The sequence below is a fragment of the Polyodon spathula genome, chromosome 2 (genome assembly GCF_017654505.1).
Source record: "Polyodon spathula isolate WHYD16114869_AA chromosome 2, ASM1765450v1, whole genome shotgun sequence".
Lineage (NCBI taxonomy): Eukaryota > Metazoa > Chordata > Actinopteri > Acipenseriformes > Polyodontidae > Polyodon > Polyodon spathula.
The window spans coordinates 106,166,530-106,191,238 of record NC_054535.1 but is presented as its reverse complement, the minus strand read 5'-3'; the positions used below and the strand labels follow the sequence as shown (position 1 = coordinate 106,191,238).

At 41.7% G+C, this 24,709-nt stretch overlaps 1 protein-coding gene across 1 annotated transcript in view; it reads right to left on the bottom strand.

Annotated features, from left to right (window-relative positions):
* LOC121306709 (iporin-like) overlaps positions 1 to 23,457 on the bottom strand; it is a 44,552-nt gene extending 21,095 nt beyond the window's left edge. Inside the window, exon 1 of the mRNA XM_041238598.1 lies at positions 23,299 to 23,457. The gene's annotated coding sequence lies outside the window, so the exon portion shown is untranslated. The remainder of the gene's footprint in view (positions 1 to 23,298) is intronic.
* Between the last annotated feature and the right edge of the window lie 1,252 nt (positions 23,458 to 24,709).

Below are 24,709 nucleotides of genomic sequence, written 5' to 3'. Positions count from 1 at the left end.
TTGTGTATTGTAAAGGACTGCGTTCAATTTTGATCCCCACACTACAAAAAGGAGATTTTGTCTTTTGAGAGAGTCCAGCGAAGAGCAACAAAAAAAATCGAAAGACATGAGTTTTTAAAATGGGTCGAGGGAACTGAATCGATTTAGTACAAGAAACTAAGTCAAGCAGACAAACTGTGCAGCTATAGAAACAGCCATTCTAGAAATCCCATGAACACACAGATTTAACATCACCCGAAAAAACCACACAGCACCAATTAGCATTAGTGCTCCTCCGTCTGTCTCTCAATAGAGAAATTAAAGCATTGATCTACTGCTAAGGATACATTCAAAAATACTGCCTTCTACAGCAATGATGTCCCAGTCTCGGCATGGCTAAGCTGTGTGTAGCAGTGGTACAGTATCTCAGGGCCATTTCTGGATTCCCAGAAAGATCCCTTTACCAGACTCTTTTCTTTAAGAAATAACATGCTGCAGGAACCATGCTGCATTACAGAATGTGAGTTACAAAACCGTCCTGAACACTGCCAGTGAACATGGAGCATTATGGTCACCCTACAGTAACTCAATATAAATAAATACAAACAACATATAGCCTGTCACGGCTAAAATGCCTCAATGTATTGAATCTGTTCCAAGGGCCTTCAGAGCAGAGATATTGCACAGTACATCAGCCCTGATAGCAGCAGCATATACTGTACTCTTATCTGTCAGCCATTTTGTGTCTGTGTTTAGGCAAAGGATTGAAGTGTCGGTTATGTAAGTGCTGTAACACTGCAGCACTGTCAGTCTGCTTGACTATTCATAGCCCTTCTCACACTAAAGCACCCCACAGGGACTCAGCTTGCATGCACAGCCTTATTCAGACATGGAAAACAAGCGCAGCCTGCCTTTGTGATGGAGAGGGCTGAGGGGTGGGGGTTACTGGAAAGGTCCCTCTATAGGTCTGCACTGTAGTGCCCTTAAGCAAGAAAACAAGCTTTTAACAAGCAAACCTGTGGTTGTTTTCAGTGTTCATGTGAATTGCTCGATTGGCCGTGCTAGTGAATGCAGTCTTCCATGATTATCTGCAGAGCAGGGTTAGCATCCCCAGCTTCCCCAGAGCACCCCCACTCCCTCCCCACTGTCCTGTGGTTATGGGACGGGACAGCACTTCAGTGGATAACGAAGCAGTTCAGTCTTCATACCCATCGCTTCTGCTGCCTCTCTTTAGGACACAGCTTGCAGAGGCCCTGTGTGTAGCTAATGGTCAAGGCAGGCAAAAAAAAACTTGAATAGCAAATGAAGCATTTGCTATTCAAGCAATGGGAAGTTAAAAAAAATAAATAAAAAAAGTTCTGATCCATCAGGGCTTGGTCAGGAGTTTCAATATTCACCCACACAGATACTCTCTTTGAGTTCCCGTTTGAACTGACTCTAGCAGCCAGTGCTGCACTTATATTCAGGTGGTCAGGTTAAACTGGCAGGTTAAACTGGCAATCAGTCTACCAATGTTTATGCACGGATGTTTAATCTCACCCCTGCCAACCTCACAAATAGACTTTATTTGTCACAAGCACCACAATACAACAGCTCTGTACAAGCAATAGGAGTTCCTTGTACTGTATGGCCTTTACATAGGTCTGGTACAGTGGCTCTCAAAAGTATTCACCCCGCCTTGGACTTTTCCACATTTTATTGTGTTACAACATGGAATCAAAATGGATTTAATTAGGAGTTTTTGCCACTGATCAACACAAAAAAGTCCATAATGTCAAAGTGAAAAATAAAATCTACAAATTGTTCTAAATTAATTACAAATATAGAACAGAAAATAATTGATTGCTTAAGTATTCACCCCCTTTGCTATGACACACCTAAATAAGCTCTGGTCCAACCAGTTGTCTTTAGAAGTCACATAATTAATTGAATGGAGTCCACCTGTATGCAATTAAGGTGTTTCACACAATTTCAGGTTAAATACAGCTGTCTCTGGGAGGTCCCACAGTTGGTTAGTACATTTCCTAACAAAAACTACATCACGAAGACGAAGGAACATTCAAAGCAAATCCAGAATAAGGTTCTTCAAAAGCACCAATCAGGGGTAGGATATAAGAACATTTCCAAGGCATTGAATATCCCCCGGAGCACAGTAAAGTCCATTATTAAGAAATGGAGAGAATATGGCACAACTGTGAATCTGTCTAGAACAGGTCATCCTCAAAAACTAAGTATCCAGGCGAGAAGGGCAGGCCTAGTCAGGGAGACCACCAAGAGGCCTATGGCAACTCTAAAGGAGTTACAGTCTTCCACGGCTGAGCTGGGAGACACTGCATACAGCAACAATAGCCTGGGTGCTTCACAAAACTGGCCTTTATGGGAGAGTGGCAAAAAGAAAGCCATTGTTGAAAAAAACTCACATCAAATCTCAGCTAGTTTGCCACAAGGCATGTGGGAGACTCTGAGACCAAGTGGAAGAAGATTCTATGGTCTGATGAGACCATGCAAGCCTAACACAGCACATCATTCTGAGAACACCATCCTACCGTGAAGCACGGTGGTGGCAGCGCCATGCTATGGGGATGCTTCTCTGCGTCAGGGTCTGGAAAGTTTGTGAAGATAGAGGGCAAAATGGATGCAGCAAAGTATAGAGAAATCCTGGAGGAAAACCTGCTGAAGTCTGCAAGAGACCTGGGACTTGGGAGAAGATTAATCTTCCGGCAGGACAATGACCCCAAACATACAGCCAAAGCAACACTGGAGTGGCTTAAAAACAAAAAGGTCAATGTCATGGAGTGGCCCAGTCAAAGCCCAGATCTAAATCCAATTGAGATTATGTGGAAAGAGTTGAAAATTGCTGTGCACCAAAGGTCCCCATCCAACTTGATGGAGCTTGAGCAATTTTGCAAAGAAGAATGGGTAAAAATTGCAGTGTCCAGATGTGCAAAGCTGGTAGAGACTTATCCAAATAGACTCATGGCTGTAATTGCTGCCAAAGGTGCCTCTACCAAATATTGACTCAAGGGGGTGAATACTTATGCAATCAATTATTTTCTGTCTTGTATTTATAATTAATTTATAACAATGTGAAGGTTTTATTTTTTACTTTGACATTATGCACTTTTTTGTGTTGAAACCAGTGGCAAAAACTCCTAATTAAATCCATTTTGATTCCATGTTGTAACACAATAAAATGTGGAAAAGTCCAAGGCCGGGGTGAATACTTTTGAGAGTCACTGTATGTATGTGGAACTACAGGTGTGCTGTTTTACCTGAAAGACTAAGTAGATGACTGTGCACACTGATACATTAGACTCTGTTATTCTCTTGTTGAACTCTTGAGAACCAAAGACTCTTCATAGTCTCATAGTCTCATAGTCACTCACTGTGCTTTGCCGTATACAGTGGCGATCAATAAACCAAAGACTCTTCATTTTCATAGTCACTCACTGTGCTCTGCGTATACAGTGGCGATCAATAAACCAAAGACTCTTCATTCTCATAGCCACTAACTGTGCTCTGCTGTATACAGTGCAGGCAGAGGGATCAATAAACCAAAGATTCTTCATTCTCATAGTCACTCACTATGCTCTGCTGTATACAGGGCAGGCAGACGGATCAATAAACTGAAATCTTGCTGCACTGATTGGTACCTCATTAAAACACTACCAAGTGAAACTGCAGTCTGGTGCTTTACAAACCAAATAAACCAGTGTGCTAAACTGCAATGCAGTGGGTTGGCCATTGAAATCCACTGCCAAGCAAATGTACTTACTGTACATCTTCTAAAATAGTGCATGGGTGATTTCTCTAAACTCTGATGATGCCTTGCGCTCATCAGAACATGTCCGTTTGGAGAGCTACCACTCTACCTTTGGAAGAAAGACGAGTGTACATCCAGAACTCCATCCTACAATTTACACTAAAAACCCAATAAAACAGCAGTAAGAATTGTACAGCGACTGAAAGGTTACAGCCATTCAATACGAGGCTATGTGGCTAGTTTGGTAAAGATGGAGCAAAATCCAGGCTGTTTTCTAGTTAACCAAAACAATTACTAAAGAATGTGCCTCAACATTCCTCTCCATTCGTATCTTCCACACAGCTGGAAAACGTGTGTTTTTTGCTTTGTGGAATGGAAAGCTGTGTATAAGTCAGTGTTATTCAGAGGGCAGGCTGTCCTAATAGAGGCATCTATCATACCATACTAATAAAGCATCTATCATACCATAAAAGAAACCAAGCAAGTTGCTACGGTCTGCAAAGTGTCCAAAATGTACATCTGGCCCCGTGGAATTGCCCGAGTACACCATTACCATTTACTAAGTGTGCAGAAATCTCGCATCTCGGTTTGTTTATCGTTTAGGCAGTTGTTGTCTGTCTGTAGTTATTTATATACAGTCTATACAGTAGACATGGCTGCAGCTGCTGATGCATGTGGGTGGCTCTTGTGCAGTGCTGTCTGTTGCACAAGATAACCAGTGAACACACATGCAGAGGGTCCTCGTAATCTCTGAATAACTGTACAGCACCCAAAAGGTTACAAACTTTTATATAAAATCAGTGGGATTATCCACATCAACGTTTCCCATAGTAAAAGCATTGCAATGTGTAATAAAGAATAGTGAAGACATTGGTAAGGAATGCAAAGCCCATGGAAGGTAAATCATATTAAAACACTCATTGCTAAACCATGATATAACCACGCGGAAAGCACAGGAAACTGCAAACATTCTATGGTAATCTTTTTTAATGTTATAGCCAAATGAGGTCTGAAACATCTATAGAAAGCTGGCAGTATATGCTAAAGGTTTGTACTGATGCAAAATCAACGCAGGCATCGTGTCCTCCACATGACAGACAGGCAGGTCCAGGGTTTGTTATTTCCCTAAAAGCATCTTGAAATCTCCCCATATCGGGGAACCGTGTACGCATGATAAAGCACAACAACCATCACTGGCATTGGAGCTTTTAAGATCTCAGTAACATTCTCCAGGCGGAATACATAAGAACATAAGAACATAAGAAAGTTTACAAACGAGAGGAGGCCATTCGGCCCATCTTGCTCGTTTGGTTGTTAGTAGCTTATTGATCCCAGAATCTCATCAAGTAGCTTCTTGAAGGATCCCAGGGTGTCAGCTTCAACAACATTACTGGGGAGTTGATTCCAGACCCTCACAATTCTCTGTGTAAAAAAGTGCCTCCTATTTTCTGTTCTGAATGCCCCTTTGTCTAATCTCCATTTGTGACCCCTGGTCCTTGTTTCTTTTTTCAGGCCGAAAAAGTCCCTTGGGTCGACACTGTCAATACCTTTTAGAATTTTGAATGCTTGAATTAGGTCGCCACGTAGTCTTCTTTGTTCAAGACTGAACAGATTCAATTCTTTTAGCCTGTCTGCATATGACATGCCTTTTAAGCCCGGAATAATTCTGGTCGCTCTTCTTTGCACTCTTTCTAGAGCAGCAATATCTTTTTTATAGCGAGGTGACCAGAACTGCACACAATATTCAAGATGAGGTCTTACTAGTGCATTGTACAGTTTTAACATTACTTCTCTTGATTTAAATTCAACACTTTTCACAATGTATCCTAGCATCTTGTTAGCCTTTTTTATAGCTTCCCCACATTGTCTAGATGAAGACATTTCTGAGTCAACAAAAACTCCTAGGTCTTTTTCATAGATTCCTACTCCAATTTCAGTATCTCCCATATGATATTTATAATGTACATTTTTATTTCCTGCGTGCAGTACCTTACACTTTTCTCTATTAAATGTCATTTGCCATGTGTCTGCCCAGTTCTGAATCTTGTCTAGATCATTTTGAATGACCTTTGCTGCTGCAACAGTGTTTGCCACTCCTCCTACTTTTGTGTCGTCTGCAAATTTAACAAGTTTGCTTACTATACCAGAATCTAAATCATTAATGTAGATTAGGAATAGCAGAGGACCTAATACTGATCCCTGTGGTACACCGCTGGTTACCACACTCCATTCTGAGGTTTTTCCTCTAATCAGTACTTTCTGTTTTCTACATGTTAACCACTCCCTAATCCATGTACATGTGTTTCCTTGAATCCCAACTGCGTTCAGTTTGAGAATTAATCTTTTGTGTGGGACTTTGTCAAAAGCTTTCTGGAAATCTAAATAAACCATGTCATATGCTTTGCAATTATCCATTATCAATGTTGCATCCTCAAAAAAATCAAGCAAGTTAGTTAGACACGATCTCCCTTTCCTAAAACCATATTGACTGTCTCCCAGGACCCTGTTACCATATAGGTAATTTTCCATTTTGGATCTTATTATAGTTTCCATAAGTTTGCATATAATAGAAGTCAGGCTTACTGGTCTGTAGTTACCTGGTTCAGTTTTGTTTCCCTTTTTGTGGATCGGTATTATGTTTGCAATTTTCCAGTCTGTCGGTACCACCCCTGTGTCAAGAGACTGCTGCATGATCTTGGTTAGCGGTTTGTAAATTACTTCTTTCATTTCTTTGAGTACTACTGGGAGGATCTCATCCGGCCCAGGGGATTTGTTTATTTTAAGAGCTCCTAGTCCCTTTAACACTTCTGCCTCAGTTATGCTAAAGTTATTTAAAACTGGATAGGAACTGGATGACATGTGGGGCATGTTGTCAGTATCTTCCTTTGTAAAAACTTGTGAAAAGTAATCATTTAATATATTTGCTATTTTTTTTTCTTCATCTACAATTTTGCCATTTGTATCTCTTAAACATTTAATCTCCTCTTTGAACGTTCTCTTGCTGTTGTAATATTGGAAAAACATTTTGAAATTGGTTTTAGCTCCCTTAGCAATGTTCATTTCTACTTCTCTCTTGGCCTTTCTAACTTCCTTTTTGACTTGCGTTTGCAGTTCCGTGTACTCTTTCTGTGTACTTTCTTTTGGTCCTTTTTTAATGCTCTATAAAGTGCCTTTTTTCGCTGAATATTTTTTTTAATTGATCTATTAAACCATTTTGGCAATTTAGTTTTACATTTAGATTTGTCTACTTTAGGGATGTAATTGTTTTGCGCCTCTAGTACTACATTTTTGAAGAACAACCATCCTTCTTCTGTGGGTGTTTTCTTTATTTTACTCCAGTCTACTTCTGTTAGTCTCTGTTTCATACCTTCATAGTTTGCTTTTCTAAAATTGTAAACCTTAGCTTTAGTCATTACTTTTGGGGTTTTAAAAAACACTTCAAATGAGACCATGTTGTGGTCTGAGTTTGCCAGTGGTTCTCTGACCTCTGTTTTAGTTATTCTGTCTTCGTTATTTGAAAAGACTAAATCAAGGCATGCCTCCCCTCTAGTCAGTGCCTTGACAAATTGTGTTAGGAAGCAGTCATTTGTCATTTCCACCATTTCTATTTCATCCTTTGTGCTACCCACCGGGTTTTCCCATTTTATATGGGGGAAGTTGAAATCCCTCATTAGTATGGCTTCTCCTTTGCTACACGCATTTCTGATGTCATTGTATAACAGATTATTTTGCTCACCGTCTGAATCTGGCGGTCTATAGCATGCTCCTATTATTATGTCCTTTGAATTTTTGTCCGTTATTCTGACCCATATTGATTCGGCTTTATTTTCTTTGTCCAGGTTTAACACCTGGGCTTCAAGACTGTTTCTTATGTATAGCGCTACCCCTCCTCCTCTTCTGTCCTACCTGTCTTTCCTATACAGTGTATACCCACAAATATTATATTCGTCCCCATCACTCTCAGACAACCAAGTTTCTGTAACACACATGGCCTCACTGATGGTACCCTTCTTTAAAAACAATTTTGAATAGGGACCCGAAACTGGAAATTGAGAAAAACGCAAAAACAAGAACAAGTGCACTGCAGTGAAGCAAATGTTTAAGTATAATATTATTTGTAAGCATCACAAGGCCTGTGCCTCACCACAACAGTCAAAGACCACGCTCCATACAATAAAGTTAAAGAAAGCAAAACTAATTCAAGTCTCTCAGCTCAACTGTACATTATTCTGCAGAGCTGGAAATAAGACTCTCCTTGCATAGTGGTCTAATCAAGTTCATAGTAAAACCTGGAATGGGTGAAGCTGCTGTGCAATATAAGTCTTATTTCCATCCCTGATGTTGTTTCACAAATTAGAAGATTCCAGAATTTCCTGGGGACACCCTGAGCAAACTAGGACCCAAGTTTGAGGACAACTGCTCTAGAGTTTTGGCACAGTTGTCGTCAGTGGTGAGTCCCTGTACTGATCCCCAGGGCCTACTGTAGCTCTTTTAATAAGAAACAGCGGGCATGACAACATAACCCCAGCTTTAGCATCTCTGCACTGGTTACCAGTTAAACATAGAATTGACTTGAAGATCTTGCTGATGACCTTCAAGGTCTTGACTAGCGTGGTTCCATCTTACACCAAGGATCTGCTTTGCTGCTACATTCCCCAATGCAGCCTGCAGTAAATTAAAAATGATCTTTCCGTATCACCAAGAACAAAGTTACAAGCTATTATAGATCCTGCCTTTGCTCTTTGGTCCTTCGTCTCAGTCTGTATCTGTGTTTAAATCGCACCTCAAGACTCATTTTTATACACTGGCTTACTGCAATGCATAGATTTTATTGTATTGCTTTATATATATATATATATATATATATATATATATATATATATATATATATATATATATATATATATATATATATATATTGGTTTTTTTTTTTAATGTGAAGCGTTTTGGGAATTTTTCTAATGACAAGTGCTATATAAAATAAATATATATTATTATTCTCTGGTTCTCAGCCCCCCAGTATTATTTAACCTGTACAGTCCTTGGCTTTATTCTCATGAAAAGTCCAGGGTGAGTTGTTTTCTGAGAAGCAAGGCAGTGCAGTTTCAGAGGAAGGGTGTGAGAGCCGCTACTGTCTGTGCGTCTCTCTCTGTGTCTCGCTCAGTCCAGGGAACAGGACATGCAGTACAGACAAGCAGCCTCATTCCAAGCCATCACGCCTCCTTTCAATAGCTGCAGCCTGGGAAACTGGGAAACCACAGTAACCCTGGCTCAGGAAAGGGCTGGGCGACAATAAGCTCTTGTTTCATTGCCGGAGTTCAGGAGTAAGTTTGTAAAATACAAAGCCATTGAACATGTGAGCCAGCAGACTATACTGTGAGCAGTAATGACAGGGTGAGATAGTCTCACACACAGACACTCCCACCCACACAGTCACACAGACAGACAGACAGACAGACAGAGACACACACACACACACACAGTCTATACTGTGAGGAGAAATGACAGGATGAGCATAGTCTCACAGACAGACAGACACACACACAGTAATGTCCTGATAAACCCATAGTAAAAGCATAACAAAATGTAATAAAGCAGAGCGAAATCACATTCAGCATTGGTAAACTATGGAAGTGCACAGTAATGGCAAAGTTACTGTGCAAATTTACCATGGGAAACTTTTATTGGGGTGGACACTTTTGCTCTGGATAAGATGTTACAGTCAGACCTGTCAGTGCTGATAACTGGCTTTTGAAAAACATTTTCTTCTGTCTAATGAGGCTGCAATCAGACTCTCCAGCCTGTTCTTCCCACCCTGCAGCTCCGGCAATAAAAGTCTAGGAGGATTTAACAGTTGCATTGAAGAACATGTCATGTTTCTTTCTGTTTTGCAGCTTGGCCCAGGGAGACATCACTTGTGAGACTTGTTTAGTGAGAAAAAGCAATATCAACCCTGTATTAAATTTGTGAGATCTACTATCGTGCCAGTCATGAATTAAACTGATGGAATATGTACTGTACCAGGGATGCAATCTACATAACAAATGAATCAGCCTTGCAAGTAGAAGCCCTTCTACTGTACACACTGCTGTGCAAAACTCTTAGATATTTTGCACATTTTGTGGGGGGGAGTTATACAAACCATATAATCAACCTGCTTTAATACTATAATAGAATCAACCTGCTTTAATACTACAATCGAATCAACCCGCGTCACCTACAGAACGTCATGTCACGTTTACATTTACAACACTTCATATTAGCTGCTCATGTACAGTTTACTTTGAGTTGTTGTCAGACGTTTTTGAAGATTCTGATCAATGTGAATTAAAGATTGCTAAATGACAAGCTTGTTTTCTTCTCACCCAAGCTAAGCTGTATTAATAACAGTCAAAGTTGCTATAATAGTGGGAAACACTAGTGGAGGCTTTGAATAAATTGTTGATGTTCATAACATTGATGTATATATATATATTTTGTAGCTCCTGGACGTGTCTAAGATTTTTGCAACACAATACAAAGGTGTGCAGGTTGTTGTACAGCCCTTTTAAAAGTAAAAGCAGAGTGAAATGTAATATAGCACCGTGAAAGCATGGTAAAGCACAGACAAGCATTGTACATAATAGTATATTAGAAAATAAATAAAACCATGGTAAACTATGGTAAATGCATAGTATAGCCACAGTAAAAGCACGGTTGTGTAGTCCGGTGATTGAAGAAAAGGGATTGTAAGTAGCTCAGCCACTGACTCACTGTGTGACTCTGAGCAAATCACTTAACCTCCTTGTGCTCCCTCTTTCGAGTGAGACGCTGCTACAGCTGATGCAGAGTTCACACACCCTAGTCTCTGTAAGTCGCCTTGGATAAAGGCATATGCTAAACAAATAAATAATTATAATAAAAATACCCTGGTATACATATATATCAAAACTGTTTTCAGGGCTTTTTTACTTACATGGATCGTCAGTGAATAATAATAAGACAGAAACAGAGGAGTGAGTGTTGACACGCCACACAAACGCGCAGATTTAATTAACACACGGGTGCTGCCGCTAGGGTACCAGCAATGGTAGCCCTAGTGTCAGACAAACAAAACAAAGCTAAAAATAACTAAAAGAGACGTCCTGCTCCAGGAACCTACCTTGCGAAACCCTTGCTATACTGTTGTTGGGATCAAATCCCCTAAACTAACCTAGCCAAGTCCCAGCGTCCTCCTGGCGACTCTGGCCTTTTCCTGAAAGCATAGGCTAGGCAATGCCTTCACAAGAACCGTCTTAGAGTGGAAGGGTTTCGTGCAGTAGTTCCCTCTTCTGGAGCGGACGCTCTTCTCCTCGGTGTACATGAACACAGAGGCTTTATCTCGGTGCCCGTCTGTGTAGCCATGGCGTTGGAGTAGCCTGGAAAGCCGGCACTGCTGCGTTCTTAAACAGACAAAGACTCCCCGAACAAGCCCTCCCTGCCAGTCAGGACCTCCTGGTCAGCTCAGCTCCAGGCAAGCCTTCCTGTTTACTAAGCAGCAGTGCAGCTGAACCAGCGACAGGGTCCTCTCTGCCACTGCAGTCATTAACAGAACAGTTTCTTTACTGCTGCCTATCAGCGTGCCCGTCTCACTGCCATGGACTTGGCTCATAAATGTAATCTTGCTGCATTAAAATCCAGCCAGAAGCATCAGTTCTTATAGTAATTGCTCCCGGAACACAACACTATCTTCACTGACTAATCTTAGAGCACTAAAGCTTCATAACAACAAACAAAAGGCACAGGAACGTATGGACTGTCTTGTGGAAAGTCTGTGGTTCCACATGGCTACTGAATTAACAAAGGTGTTAATGCAATGATAAAAGACTCCTGCTGTATACCATGGGGAAAGCAAAGAAATGTGCAATGATTACTTTTAACAAGTTTTTACAAAGGAAGATACTGACAACATGCCCCACATGTCATCCAGTTCCTATCCAGTTTTAAATAACTTTAGCATAACTGAGGCAGAAGTGTTAAAGGGACTAGGAGCTCTTAAAATAAACAAATCCCCTGGGCCGGATGAGATCCTCCCAGTAGTACTCAAAGAAATGAAAGAAGTAATTTACAAACCGCTAACCAAGATCATGCAGCAGTCTCTTGACACAGGGGTGGTACCGACAGACTGGAAAATTGCAAACGTAATACCGATCCACAAAAAGGGAAACAAAACTGAACCAGGTAACTACAGACCAGTGAGCCTGACTTCTATTATATGCAAACTTATGGAAACTATAATAAGATCCAAAATGGAAAATTACCTATATGGTAACAGGGTACTGGGAGACAGTCAACATGGTTTTAGGAAAGGGAGATCGTGCCTAACTAACTTGCTTGATTTTTTTGAGGATGCAACATCGATAATGGATAATTGCAAAGCATATGACATGGTTTATTTAGATTTCCAGAAAGCTTTTGACAAAGTCCCGCACAAAAGAATAATTCTCAAACTGAACGCAGTTGGGATTCAAGGAAACACATGTACATGGATTAGGGAGTGGTTAACATGTAGAAAACAGAAAGTACTGATTAGAGGAAAAACCTCAGAATGGAGTGTGGTAACCAGCGGTGTACCACAGGGATCAGTATTAGGTCCTCTGCTATTCCTAATCTACATTAATGATTTAGATTCTGGTATAGTAAGCAAACTTGTTAAATTTGCAGACGACACAAAAGTAGGAGGAGTGGCAAACACTGTTGCAGCAGCAAAGGTCATTCAAAATGATCTAGACAAGATTCAGAACTGGGCAGACACATGGCAAATGACATTTAATAGAGAAAAGTGTAAGGTACTGCACGCAGGAAATAAAAATGTACATTATAAATATCATATGGGAGATATTGAAATTGGAGAAGGAATCTATGAAAAAGACCTAGGAGTTTTTGTTGACTCAGAAATGTCTTCATCTAGACAATGTGGGGAAGCTATAAAAAAGGCTAACAAGATGCTCGGATACATTGTGAAAAGTGTTGAATTTAAATCAAGGGAAGTAATGTTAAAACTGTACAATGCACTAGTAAGACCTCATCTTGAATATTGTGTGCAGTTCTGGTCACCTCGCTATAAAAAAGATATTGCTGCTCTAGAAAGAGTGCAAAGAAGAGCGACCAGAATTATTCCGGGCTTAAAAGGCATGTCATATGCAGACAGGCTAAAAGAATTGAATCTGTTCAGTCTTGAACAAAGAAGACTACGTGGCGACCTAATTCAAGCATTCAAAATTCTAAAAGGTATTGACAGTGTCGACCCAAGGGACTTTTTCAGTCTGAAAAAAGAAACAAGGACCAGGGGTCACAAATGGAGTTTAGAAAAAGGGGCATTCAGAACAGAAAATAGGAGACACTTTTTTACACAGAGAATTGTGAGGGTTTGGAATCAACTCCCCAGTAATGTTGTTGAAGCTGACACCCTGGGATCCTTCAAGAAGCTGCTTAATGAGATTTTGGGATCAATAAGCTACTAACAACCAAACGAGCAAGATGGGCCGAATGGCCTCCTCTCGTTTGTAAACTTTCTTATGTTCTTATGTTCTTATGTAGTGAAACATTACAGTACAAGAACTTGCATGCACAGTAAATACATATTAATCATGTAAATCATGGTAAATGCATCATAGCAAACAGCAAAATTATTACGCAGATTTACTCTAGCGTGCATTTTGAAAGGGTGGTGTGGGACAGTGTTAATGCTGATTATCTGCATTGTACACAGTCTCCTGAAGTCATAAGATCCAGCAGGTTGCTCAATGGTATCACTTTGAAACTGCTCGACCCTCCTGGGCACCATCCTCTCTAGCTGTTACGCTTGGAAGACTCGTCAGTGCTGTATAATTGTTGAGCACATTCTTTCAATTAGTAATATTACTCAAGGCTTGATAAGTACACCACCAAAGATCCTCCGTCTGTCTTAACACTGCCCATCGATCCCCCCTCAGCATGCAACAAACCTTTTTTTTTTGACTGCTGTAATTATAAATAATAATATAATGTAAATATGCCCAGAAACATTTTACTTTTACAAAAAGAGCCAAGCTAGCATAATGGGTCCAGCCATATAAACATGTCATGTCTACAAGGTGCCAAGTTATATACCAAAAATGGTAAGCCCTGTAATGTGTAATAATATAAAAGTGGCCAAGTTAAAGAAGAGCCAGTCAGGGCAAACTCGGCATTTTTATTACAGGAGGAACTAGTAGCAACAAAGTTTGCCCCAACTGTGTCCTATTTTACATTGTTCACTTTTATTACATCTTGACAAGGCTAACCAAGGAACTGAGAGTAGTAATGAGTTTAAAACAGCATTCTCTATTGCTTTAGTTGTGGGAACTGCCGGCCACATGTAGTAATCCGTCTAAATATTACGATAGAAGCATCTAATACATTATTCATGCAGGCTTCTCTTTTCTGAAAGACGAATCCAGGGTGGTGGTGTCATAGGCTAATATAGGCTAATCTTTGCAGTTATGAAATATTGACAATGATTTTTGTAACAAGGTTTTTAGGAACCATGTCAACAATCCAGTTTAATCCAAAATGTAATCCATGTTGCTGAACTTGTATAACCCTAGGCTGAGATTTGGGGAGGGATGATGGGGGCCTGTCCCTCCTCAATAACTTATTTAAACCTCAAAGAAACTGGCCTGGCTGAGCTGCAACTTTATCCTCCAGCTCCCCCACATCCGCTTTACTTGAAGGCAGTCCCCTCGAATGGGATGGGGCGCATTGTTTCACCACGCCTCCCTCGATTACCTTGTTTTGTCAGATCAGTCTATCTTTCAAAGGGCTTCCTTCAACCCTTGAGATACGAAACTATAAGCACTGGCATCACTTGTACTCCAAAGAAGCAACCCTGTGCAGAAACTGAATCCTCTCCCTTTCCCCCAAGCTGCTCTCCCCTTACCAATCTGACTAGCTCATCCCGAGGGGAATCAGTACAGCAGAGTGGACTGACTAATTTAATACGATGCTGAAGACATTGCTATTTGTCGTCATGTATTTTCAGTCACCGACTAGCTCTGCCTGAATGCACCAGTACTTTCAGTTTTCGTTTGTTTTGAATATCTTAACAAGAGCAGTAAACAAGCTGAAAGGAGCATGGGATTCTCCAGGGACAGGCTGGGAGATGGAGGTTAGGGAGTGTTCATAACAAGCAGCTGGGATGACCATGGATTTTTCAAAGTGTAATTTAATAATCTTTCACTTTGAATTGAAAAACAAGGGGAGGGAAACACTCGAGAATATGTGGAATGTATTGCAGATATCATTTAGGCTATGCATTGGTTTCCTTTGCAGTCATTTATAAATTATTGAACAAATCCAAAATATGATCATTTCTGAAAACATTTCAAGCAATGTGTATCAGAATATCCGGCCTATTTGTCCCTGCTAGCACCTGGATAAACATGTGAATTCACGTGTGGCACGAAGCCCCAGATAATGGTGTTACTAACCCAACACTCGCAGGGGATCTACCTTCTCAGTCCCTTTAAGAGGCCAAACCCACATCTCTCAGGCTAATCCTCAGTTATTAACAACCTGGGTACTCATTTAAAAAGCACCAAGCGGGACACATACAGTGCCTACAGAAAGTCTACACCCCCTTGAACTTTTTTCATATTCTGTTGTGTCAGTGCTTCAGAGCTTCATGCATTTACATGTGGATTTTTTTCCACTTATCTACATGCCATACTCCATACTGTTAAGGGGAAAAAAAGTTTTTATTGAGAAAAAAATTATACATTAAAAATGCAAAACTGAAAGATCATAACTGGATAAGTCTCCACCCCCCCCTGAGTTAATACTTGGTGGAGCACCTTTGGTAGCAATTAAAGCTGTGAGTCTGTTGGGATAGGTCTCTGCCAACTCTGCACACCTAGATTTGGCAACATTTGGCCATTTTTCTTTACAAAACTGTTCAAGCTCTGTCGTTCCTTGGGGAGCATCGATGGACAGCAATCTTCAAGTCATGCCACAAACTTTCGATTGAATTCAGGTCGGGGCTCTGACTGGGCCTCTCAAGAACATTTACCTTTTTGTTCCTTAGCCACTCCAGTGTAGTTTTGGCTGTGTGCTTTGGGTCATTGTCATGCTGAAAGGTGAACTTCAGTCCCGTTCCAGCAGCAGGTTTTCCTCAAGGACTTCTCTGTACTTTGCTCCACTCATTTTTCCTTCTATCCTGACAAGTGCCCCAGTCCCTGCCGATGAGAAACATCCTGATAACATGATGGTGTCACCACCATGCTTCACAGTAGGGATGGTGTTCTTTGGGTGATGCGCTGTGTTTGGTTTGCGCCAAACATAACGCTTTGCATTTAGGCCAGTAAGTTCCATTTTTGTTTCATCAGACCACAAAACTTTTTGCCACATGGCTGCAGAATCTCCCGAGTGTTTGCATACTTTAAACGGGATTCAAGGTGGGCTTTCTTGAGTAATGGCTTCCTTCTTGCCACCCTACCATACAGGCCAGATTTTTGGATTGCTTGGGATATTATTGTTGCATGCACACTTTGACCAGTCTTGGCCATAAAAGCCTGTAGCTCTTGCAAAGTTGCCATTGGCCTCTTGGTAGCCTCTCTGATCAGTCTCCTTCTTGCTCGGTCATCCAGTTTGGAGGGACAGCCTGATATAGGCAGGGTCTTGGTGGTGCCATACACCTTCGACTTCTTAATAATCGTCTTGACCATGCTCCAAGGAATATTCAAGGCCTTTGATATTTTTTTATACCCATCCCGTGATCTGTGCCTTTCAACAACTTTGTCCCGGAGTTCCTTTGAAAGCTCCTTGGTGCTCATGGTTGAATCTTTTCTTTGAAATGCACTACCCAGCAGAGGGAACCTACAGGAACTTCTGAATTTATCCTGAAATCATGTGAATCACTACAATTTAACACATGTGGAGGCCACTTAACATGGTGTGTGATTTCGAAGGCGATTGGTTACACATGAGCTAATTTATTACAAGGGGGTGGACACTTATCCAACCAAGCTATTTCACTTTTTATTTTTAATTAATTTTCAACAAATTTCTAGAATATTTTTTTCACTTGGAAGTTGTGGGGTAGGATCTGTAGAAGAGAAGTCCAGCTGCAGCTGTTTTAAAAGTAAAGGCTGCAATTCAGACCAATAATACATTTGCATTTGTGACTTTCCTTCGCACTGCTTTCAGGCATTACGCAACCAAGCGGGTGAATGGTGGTTTTGTACATTTCCATGCATTCACATTCACAGCAGAATTCATCTTTTACCTGCTTTATTACATTTCTAATGGATAATATCCTAACTGTGTTAATGCTAACAAAGCATCAGTATAACCAGCAACAGTCTTTATTATATTTGAATGATGTTAAAACAGCATTGCACACTGGCTTATCTTACCAGAACCACCCCTAGAAAAGTTCACCATAGTCATTTTACAGTTTTCCATGCTTTTCCCATACTGTGCATTTACCGTAGTTTACTATGGTTTTACATGCTTTTTTAATATGCTTTACCACACCTCACTGGACTTTACCATACTTGTCTACCTTTCACCATGCTTTCACTGTGCTTTATTACACTTTGTTACTTTTAAGAGCATTACAGACAGGCATGCTGCTGCACTGATTTGCAAACTTACATCTTTTTTTTTTTTTTATTCCATGCATCTGCAACACAAACCTCCACTTGATAGTACACATACTGAAGGATCCACATTGTATTTGGTTTTCTAAACTATATGCAAGGATTCTTAGGTTTTTATAGTGTGAAACTGCTCCACATGCATGAGCACTGCCATCCTATTCTCCACCCCTTTTCAAAGGTGCTCCTGTAACACGTCAATGCCATCTCGTTGCTGATTAAGACTCTAGTGCGGGCGTTGCTGATGCAGCTTAAAGCTGAAATCCTGCAGCTAGGCTTCAAAACCTTATAAAACACTTACAAAAAAATATATAACACTACACAAATATATGAAAACCATTATGAAATATAACAAATATTGGGTCTCTGGAAAGACCGGAGTGGATTACACAGAGAACTCCATCCCTAGTGCCTCAGCTGTACTGCACACAGGAATCATTCTCTCAGTGACTGCTGTACCAGTGCCTCTGCATGCTCCTTTACATTCTATTTCACTCCATGCATTCTCAGATCCAACGGCATTTCTCATATATGCCAATGCAGATTAAATAGCGGAAATGTCAGCCTTTCTAGAATCAAAACCCTAATTAAGAGATCAGTAATGGGGATTTTAGCTGGATGTAGTAACAGTAATTACGGCACTGATCCAACACTGCCTGGGGCGCTATGACAGGTACTGCCCTTAGATTAGGAGTAGGCATGTGACTGGATTGGGCAAGAACTCACATAAAACCCTGCTTCCCTCACCTGCTGCAGTACCCGTCTCAAAAGACAAATCAGGCTTTATTTATTTTTTAATCTAGAAGCTATAAAAAGCATTTTCAAGCTGCAGCATGGTGCAGCCAGTTTAATCTAATGCATCTGTGATGGATGCCCGCTGGTATATATAGGCAAATTATCAAAGGGCACCACAGTCATTAGTGAGACCAAACTGATCTCAATATACTTTGCAGTTTACTGTATTCTTTCACTATAGCATCATTTCTTAATCTTGAGTATTAACACTAGACCTTAGAATATCTTACCCATCAACAAAACTTTGAATCACAGCTCCTAGAATACACTCAGTGTTAGTTTGGTCTTTGCTTTTGGTGGCAAGCATACTTATGATCATATACAAACTGAACAGTGTTCATCTTTCAGAGCGCTGTACTGTATGTCACACAGATAGATGGTAACTCTATATCGAAACGCATGCTGACAGCTGCCGACTGCCCTGGCCATGGGCACCAAACTAACACTGCTCTCGAGTCTCTGTAAATTACTGTGCACCATTAGGGTTGGATGATAATGACATTTTCAGCTATTGGTTATTGTCTGTGAATTATCACGATATCACGTGATTTACCAGATGAATAAATAAAACATTAAAAATGATTGTAATGTATCACATTTATACTCGAGCAGCATGACAACCATCAGAAAATCACTGAGTTTAGAAGAAGATTTTTAATTTCTGGTGGGTGCCCAGAACAAAGGTGAGTATAAAAACACACCTATTGTAATATGTACATTAATACATTGTGTGTGTGTGTGTGTGTGTGTGTGTGTGTGTGTGTGTGTGTGTGTGTGTGTGTGTGTGTGTGTGTGTGTGTGTGTGTGTGTGTGTGTGTGTGTGTGTGTGTGTGTGTGTGTGTGTGTGTGTGTGTGTGTGTGTGTGTGTGTGTGTGTGTGTGTGTGTGTGTGTGTCTGTATATACAGTTGTAAAGGCACATGCTGAGTTTTGCACATCGCTGCTTGTTGTCTGCAGACAGTTGAAACCCTGATGTAAAGTTAAAAGCCTAAGCATATTGTTTAAAATCAACCCTTTATCCCAGTGTAGGCCGTGCTCACACAGACCATGCTCCCAGTGTAGGCAGTGCTCACACAGACCATGCTCCCAGTGCAGGCAGTGCTCACACAGACCATGCTCCCAGTGCAGGCAGTGCTCACACAGACCATGCTCCCAGTGTAGGCAGTGCTCACACAGACCATGCTCCCAGTGTAGGCAGTGCTCACACAGACCATGCTCCCAGTGTAGGCAGTGCTCACACAGACCATGCTCCCAGTGTAGGCAGTGCTCACACAGACCATGCTCCCAGTGTAGGCAGTGCTCACACAGACCATGCCCCCAGTGTAGGCAGTGCTCACACAGACCATGCTCCCAGTGTAGGCAGTGCTCACACAGACCATGCTCCCAGTGTAGGCAGTGCTCACACAGACCATGCTCCCAGTGTAGGCAGTGCTCACACAGACCATGCTCCCAGTGTAGGCAGTGCTCACACAGACCATGCTCCCAGTGTAGGCAGTGCTCACACAGACCATGCTCCCAGTGTAGGCAGTGCTCACACAGACCATGCTCCCAGTGTAGGCAGTGCTCACACAGACCATGCTCCCAGTGTAGGCAGTGCTCACACAGACCATGCTCCCAGTGTAGGCAGTGCTCACACAGACCATGCTCCCAGTGTAGGCAGTGCTCACACAGACCATGCTCCCAGTGTAGGCAGTGCTCACACAGACCATGCTCCCAGTGTAGGCAGTGCTCACACAGACCATGCTCCCAGTGTAGGCAGTGCTCACACAGACCATGCTCCCAGTGTAGGCAGTGCTCACACAGACCATGCTCCCAGTGCAGGCAGTGCTCACACAGACCATGCTCCCAGTGTAGGCAGTGCTCACACAGACCATGCTCCCAGTGCAGGCAGTGCTCACACAGACCATGCTCCCAGTGTAGGCAGTGCTCACACAGACCATGCTCCCAGTGTAGGCAGTGCTCACACAGACCATGCTCCCAGTGCAGGCAGTGCTCACACAGACCATGCCCCCAGTGCAGGCAGTGCTCACACATACCATGCCCCCAGTGCAGGCAGTGCTCACACAGACCATGCTCCCAGTGCAGGCAGTGACACACAGACCATGCCCCCAGTGCAGGCAGTGCTCACACAGACCATGCTCTCAGTGTAGGCAGTGCTCACACAGACCATGCCCCCAGTGTAGGCAGTGCTCACACAGACCATGCCCCCAGTGCAGGCAGTGCTCACACAGACCATGCTTTACGCCTCACACAGACAGTGCAGTGCTGCTTCCTTCTTCACTGGATACAGGGGATAATTATGAGTAGCAATAATAACACAGTGTAAGTGTTATTTCCTAATTGCTTATTCTTCAAAAGTATAGAAAATGGCTATTATTCCCCACAAACTTTGCATTTGTGACCAGGACAGGTAAATTTCAAAATATCACTATTTCCAATGAGAAAACAGGCAAATTTGTGTCTTTTCGTTCACATAAAGTCAGAAAAAAACAACATATGAATCCAAATTAACATGTATTTATACTTAAGTAATACAAAAATGACTACAAAAGTAATACAAAAATGACTACAAAAGATTTAGAAGTGAGTAGTTTTTCGAGATTTACGATTACACTGTAAATTTACAAAAAAATGATCATGATTATCGATATTCTCAATTATTGTTACAACCCTATGCACCATTATCCACCCTGGAGTAGAATGAAACTGGGATGGCAACTCTACTGTGCAATACGTGTGTCTACGAAGTATCTAACTTGGCTATTACAAAACCATGTGATCACTCTCAAGCAATGATAACCTGTGATGAATTCAGGGGTGTGTCTTACAATCTGTGAGACAGTCACGTCACTTGGAATCTCAGCAGGACTGCAACCCAAACTTCCTAAGGGAAAAAGCTCCAGAAGATAGGGGCGGGGGTCCGCTGCTGTTGCCCCAATCCTGATACAAGCTTGTTCGTTATATTGAGGGACTCTTGCAGGTTAGGAAGCTAATTGTAATACTGTACAATGAACAAAGCTAAATCAGGTATTCATCAGGACAGGATCTCACCAGGTCTTTGCAGAATGTGTCTTTTTCCATTGCTGAGGCTACTGACTGCTTCAATGAATAAGCAGAAAAGCAGACCCTCAACCTGCAGCAGTGACGGTTCAACATGTCTGTGATGCCAAGCTGCTCTACACATGTTATATTAGGATAGACGGTGCTGTGCTTTACAATGATACGCCTTCTGCCTGGAATTCAGTGCTCACATGACTTAAAGAGAGCCCTGTGCTGGAAAAACTGAACCGCTAGGAATTGTTGTTCAGGCATGTTGAAACCTGATATTTCATCTGAGTCATTCAGCCTGTGTGTGGTAGTTACTGTAGCATAGCTCTCCCCGCCCTTTCCAGAATTGCTTTCAGAACACCACCAGATTAGCGGCCAGGCTTGCTGCTTGAACTTGGGTCCACTCAAGCTGCTTTCAATAGAGCAGACTGACGCTGTCCTCAGGCTAGGACACTATCTGTGACTGCGAGCTACGTGTGCACTGCTTTCTGTGGTTCTTGTTTTGATGTTTGTTTCTATAAATTCTGAACACCTTGTTCAATTGATCTGGAATGTGTAGGGTGGGAATGAGACAGGCACTTTTATATTTGCAGTGTTTACTCCCGTCTTTAATGAACTCCTCATTTCTGAAAGACGTAAAACACCTGTCAATTTTACAAAACCTGAACAAGACAACTAAGTTAGACATTCTCTTAAGGACTCCAAATGTGTTTTGTTTTTCAATTTGTATCAACATTATTTTTTCTCCTTTCACAAAACAGGCGTTAATGAAAGAATGGAGGAAACGCTTTGAAAATATGCTCCAAAGTCTGGTGCTGGATATTTTGATGTGAGTGCAGGTAGTCCACAGTAACGCACCCATCCCTTCAATAGAGACTGCGCTGGACGGACAGCATCACTACTGTCAGGTGCGCTCTGCTGGCTGTCACTCCAAATCATCACACCTCATTTACCTTTCCACAAATCCAACACAACATGACTTTAAAAACTACAAAAATGTCATTTAATTTTTTTTTTTTTAATTTTATCTATACTAATAATAATAAATAATAATAATAATAATAATAATAACAACAACAACACCCAGACAATGAACCCAAACATGCTCCTGCAATGTAGCAGGTCTGCCGCATGCTGCCCTGACACACTGTATTCCACCACACCATGCTGAAAATACAGGTTGAATGTATTATTCATGGCGTTACTGATGTGGCAAGGTCACAAAATAACAAGCGAGACCTTTAAACAACGATAGGGAACGTCAAATAACACAGCTGCCAAGGACCCTCAAATAACACAGCTGCCAAGGGCCCTCAAATAACACAGCTGCCAAGGACCCTCAAATAACACAGCTGCCAAGGACCCTCAAATAACACAGCTGCCAAGGAACCTCAAATAACACAGCTGCCAAGGAACCTCAAATAACACAGCTGCCAAGGACCCTCAAATAACACAGCTGCCAAGGACCCTCAAATAACACAGCTGCCAAGGACCCTCAAATAACACAGCTGCCAAGGACCCTCAAATAACACAGCTGCCAAGGACCCTCAAATAACACAGCTGCCAAGGACCGGGCCAAACTGTCACCAGAAGAATCAATACATCACAATGTCATGAAATAAAAACAAACCGCCCTGTTCTGCGCTCACCCTGACTCGCCCGAACAATGCGTTAACATGAACCCAATTCACAAAAACAGAACATACAGCCGCACTGTTCAAACGCTCATCACACCCTTCAGCAAATTGCAATGCGATCACAAGGTGCCTGTTCTTTGTCATTGAACTGAAGCCACTGGGTATGCTGTATCCATGAAGGAGGGTTTACATCATTCTGCACCCCCTAAATCGCGAGCATTGACCGCTGATTTGAATGCAATACGGGTTATTTTATTAGGGAACTGCGTGCGCGTATACCAAAACATACAGCACTGTCTATACAGCATACACAGACACAATATTAAATATATTGCCCAATGTCACAATTTTTTTTTTTAATGTAAGATGGAAAATAAGGCAGATACCCAACCAAAAAAACGGTATTATTGTGACAGCAACACGCATTTAAAACAACAGACTTACAGTACAGGCATCAGCAGACCGCGTTTAGTCTCGCATATTGTGCACGATTCCCGTCCACGTTTTATTTCACGATAATAATAATCCGTCACGGAATGAGAGGCTACGTTTGCTTTTCTGTCCTGTCAGCGGCTGTCAGACTGAAACAAACGTAGACCTGCTGCTGGGCTGGCCGTCGTGACGTCACAAGCAGAACTGAGCGACTCCACCCCACCCTGGCCTGGCCGTGGGCTTCACACAGCTGCTGCTGTACTACATGTCGTGGGGGGCTGGGGGAGATTTTATTTTGCAGACCGTACAAATCGAGCAGTGCTTGTATCAGTAACAGGCATATCATTTGAGCAAAGAGTGGTGTAGTTGTTGGGCTGTCTCCCGGAAAATGGTAACTGTAGCGCATATATATATATATATATATATATATATATATATATATATATATATATATATATATATATATATATATATATATATGTGTGTGTGTGTGTGTGTGTGTGTGTGTGTGTGTATATATACATGTGTGTGTGTGTGTGTCTACCATATCAAGAGCTCTGCATAACACTGGCCTGTATGGGAGGGTGGCAAGAAAGAAGCCGTTACTCAAAAAGTATCTTCTGAAAGCACGTCTGGAGTTTGCCAGAAAGCATGAGAGTGACCCAGCTGCGATGTGGGAAAAGGTTTTGTGGTCAGATGAGACCAAGATAGAGCTTTTTGGTCAAAACTCAAAGCGCTATGTGTGGCGCAAACCTAACACTGCCCATGCCTCAAGACACACCGTCCCTACAGTGAAGTATGGTGGTGGCAGCATCATGCTGTGGGGATGCTTCTCATCAGCAGGGACTGGGCATCTTGTTACAATTGAAGAAAGAATGGATGGAGCAAAATACAGGAAAATACTGCAAGAGAATCTGCTTCAGTCCGCTAAAAAACTGAAGCTTGGGAGGAAATTCACCTTTCAGCAGGACAATGATCCAAAGGCCAAAGCAACATTGGAGTGGCTCAAGAACAAAAAGGTGAATGTCCTACAGTGGCCCAGTCAAAGTCCTGATCTCAATCCCATTGAAAATCTGCTGAAAATTGCAGTCCACAAGCGTCGTCCAACCAACCTGAACAACCTGGAGCAAATCTGCCAAGAAGAATGGACCAAAATCACTCCGACACTGTGTGCAAAGCTGGTACATACTTACCCCAAAAGACTTAAAGCTGTTATTGCAGCGAAAGGTGGCTCTACCAAATATTAATGTGTGGGGTTAAAAAATATTTCCCAACATAAAACCAATGTCACCTTACAATAACTGATTCTGAGTTGAAATAAAACATCGAACAGAACGAAATTTCAATATACCATTTGTAATTCAGTAATATGAGAGAATTGGTCAGGGGTCTGAATACTTTTGCAAGGCACTATATATATATA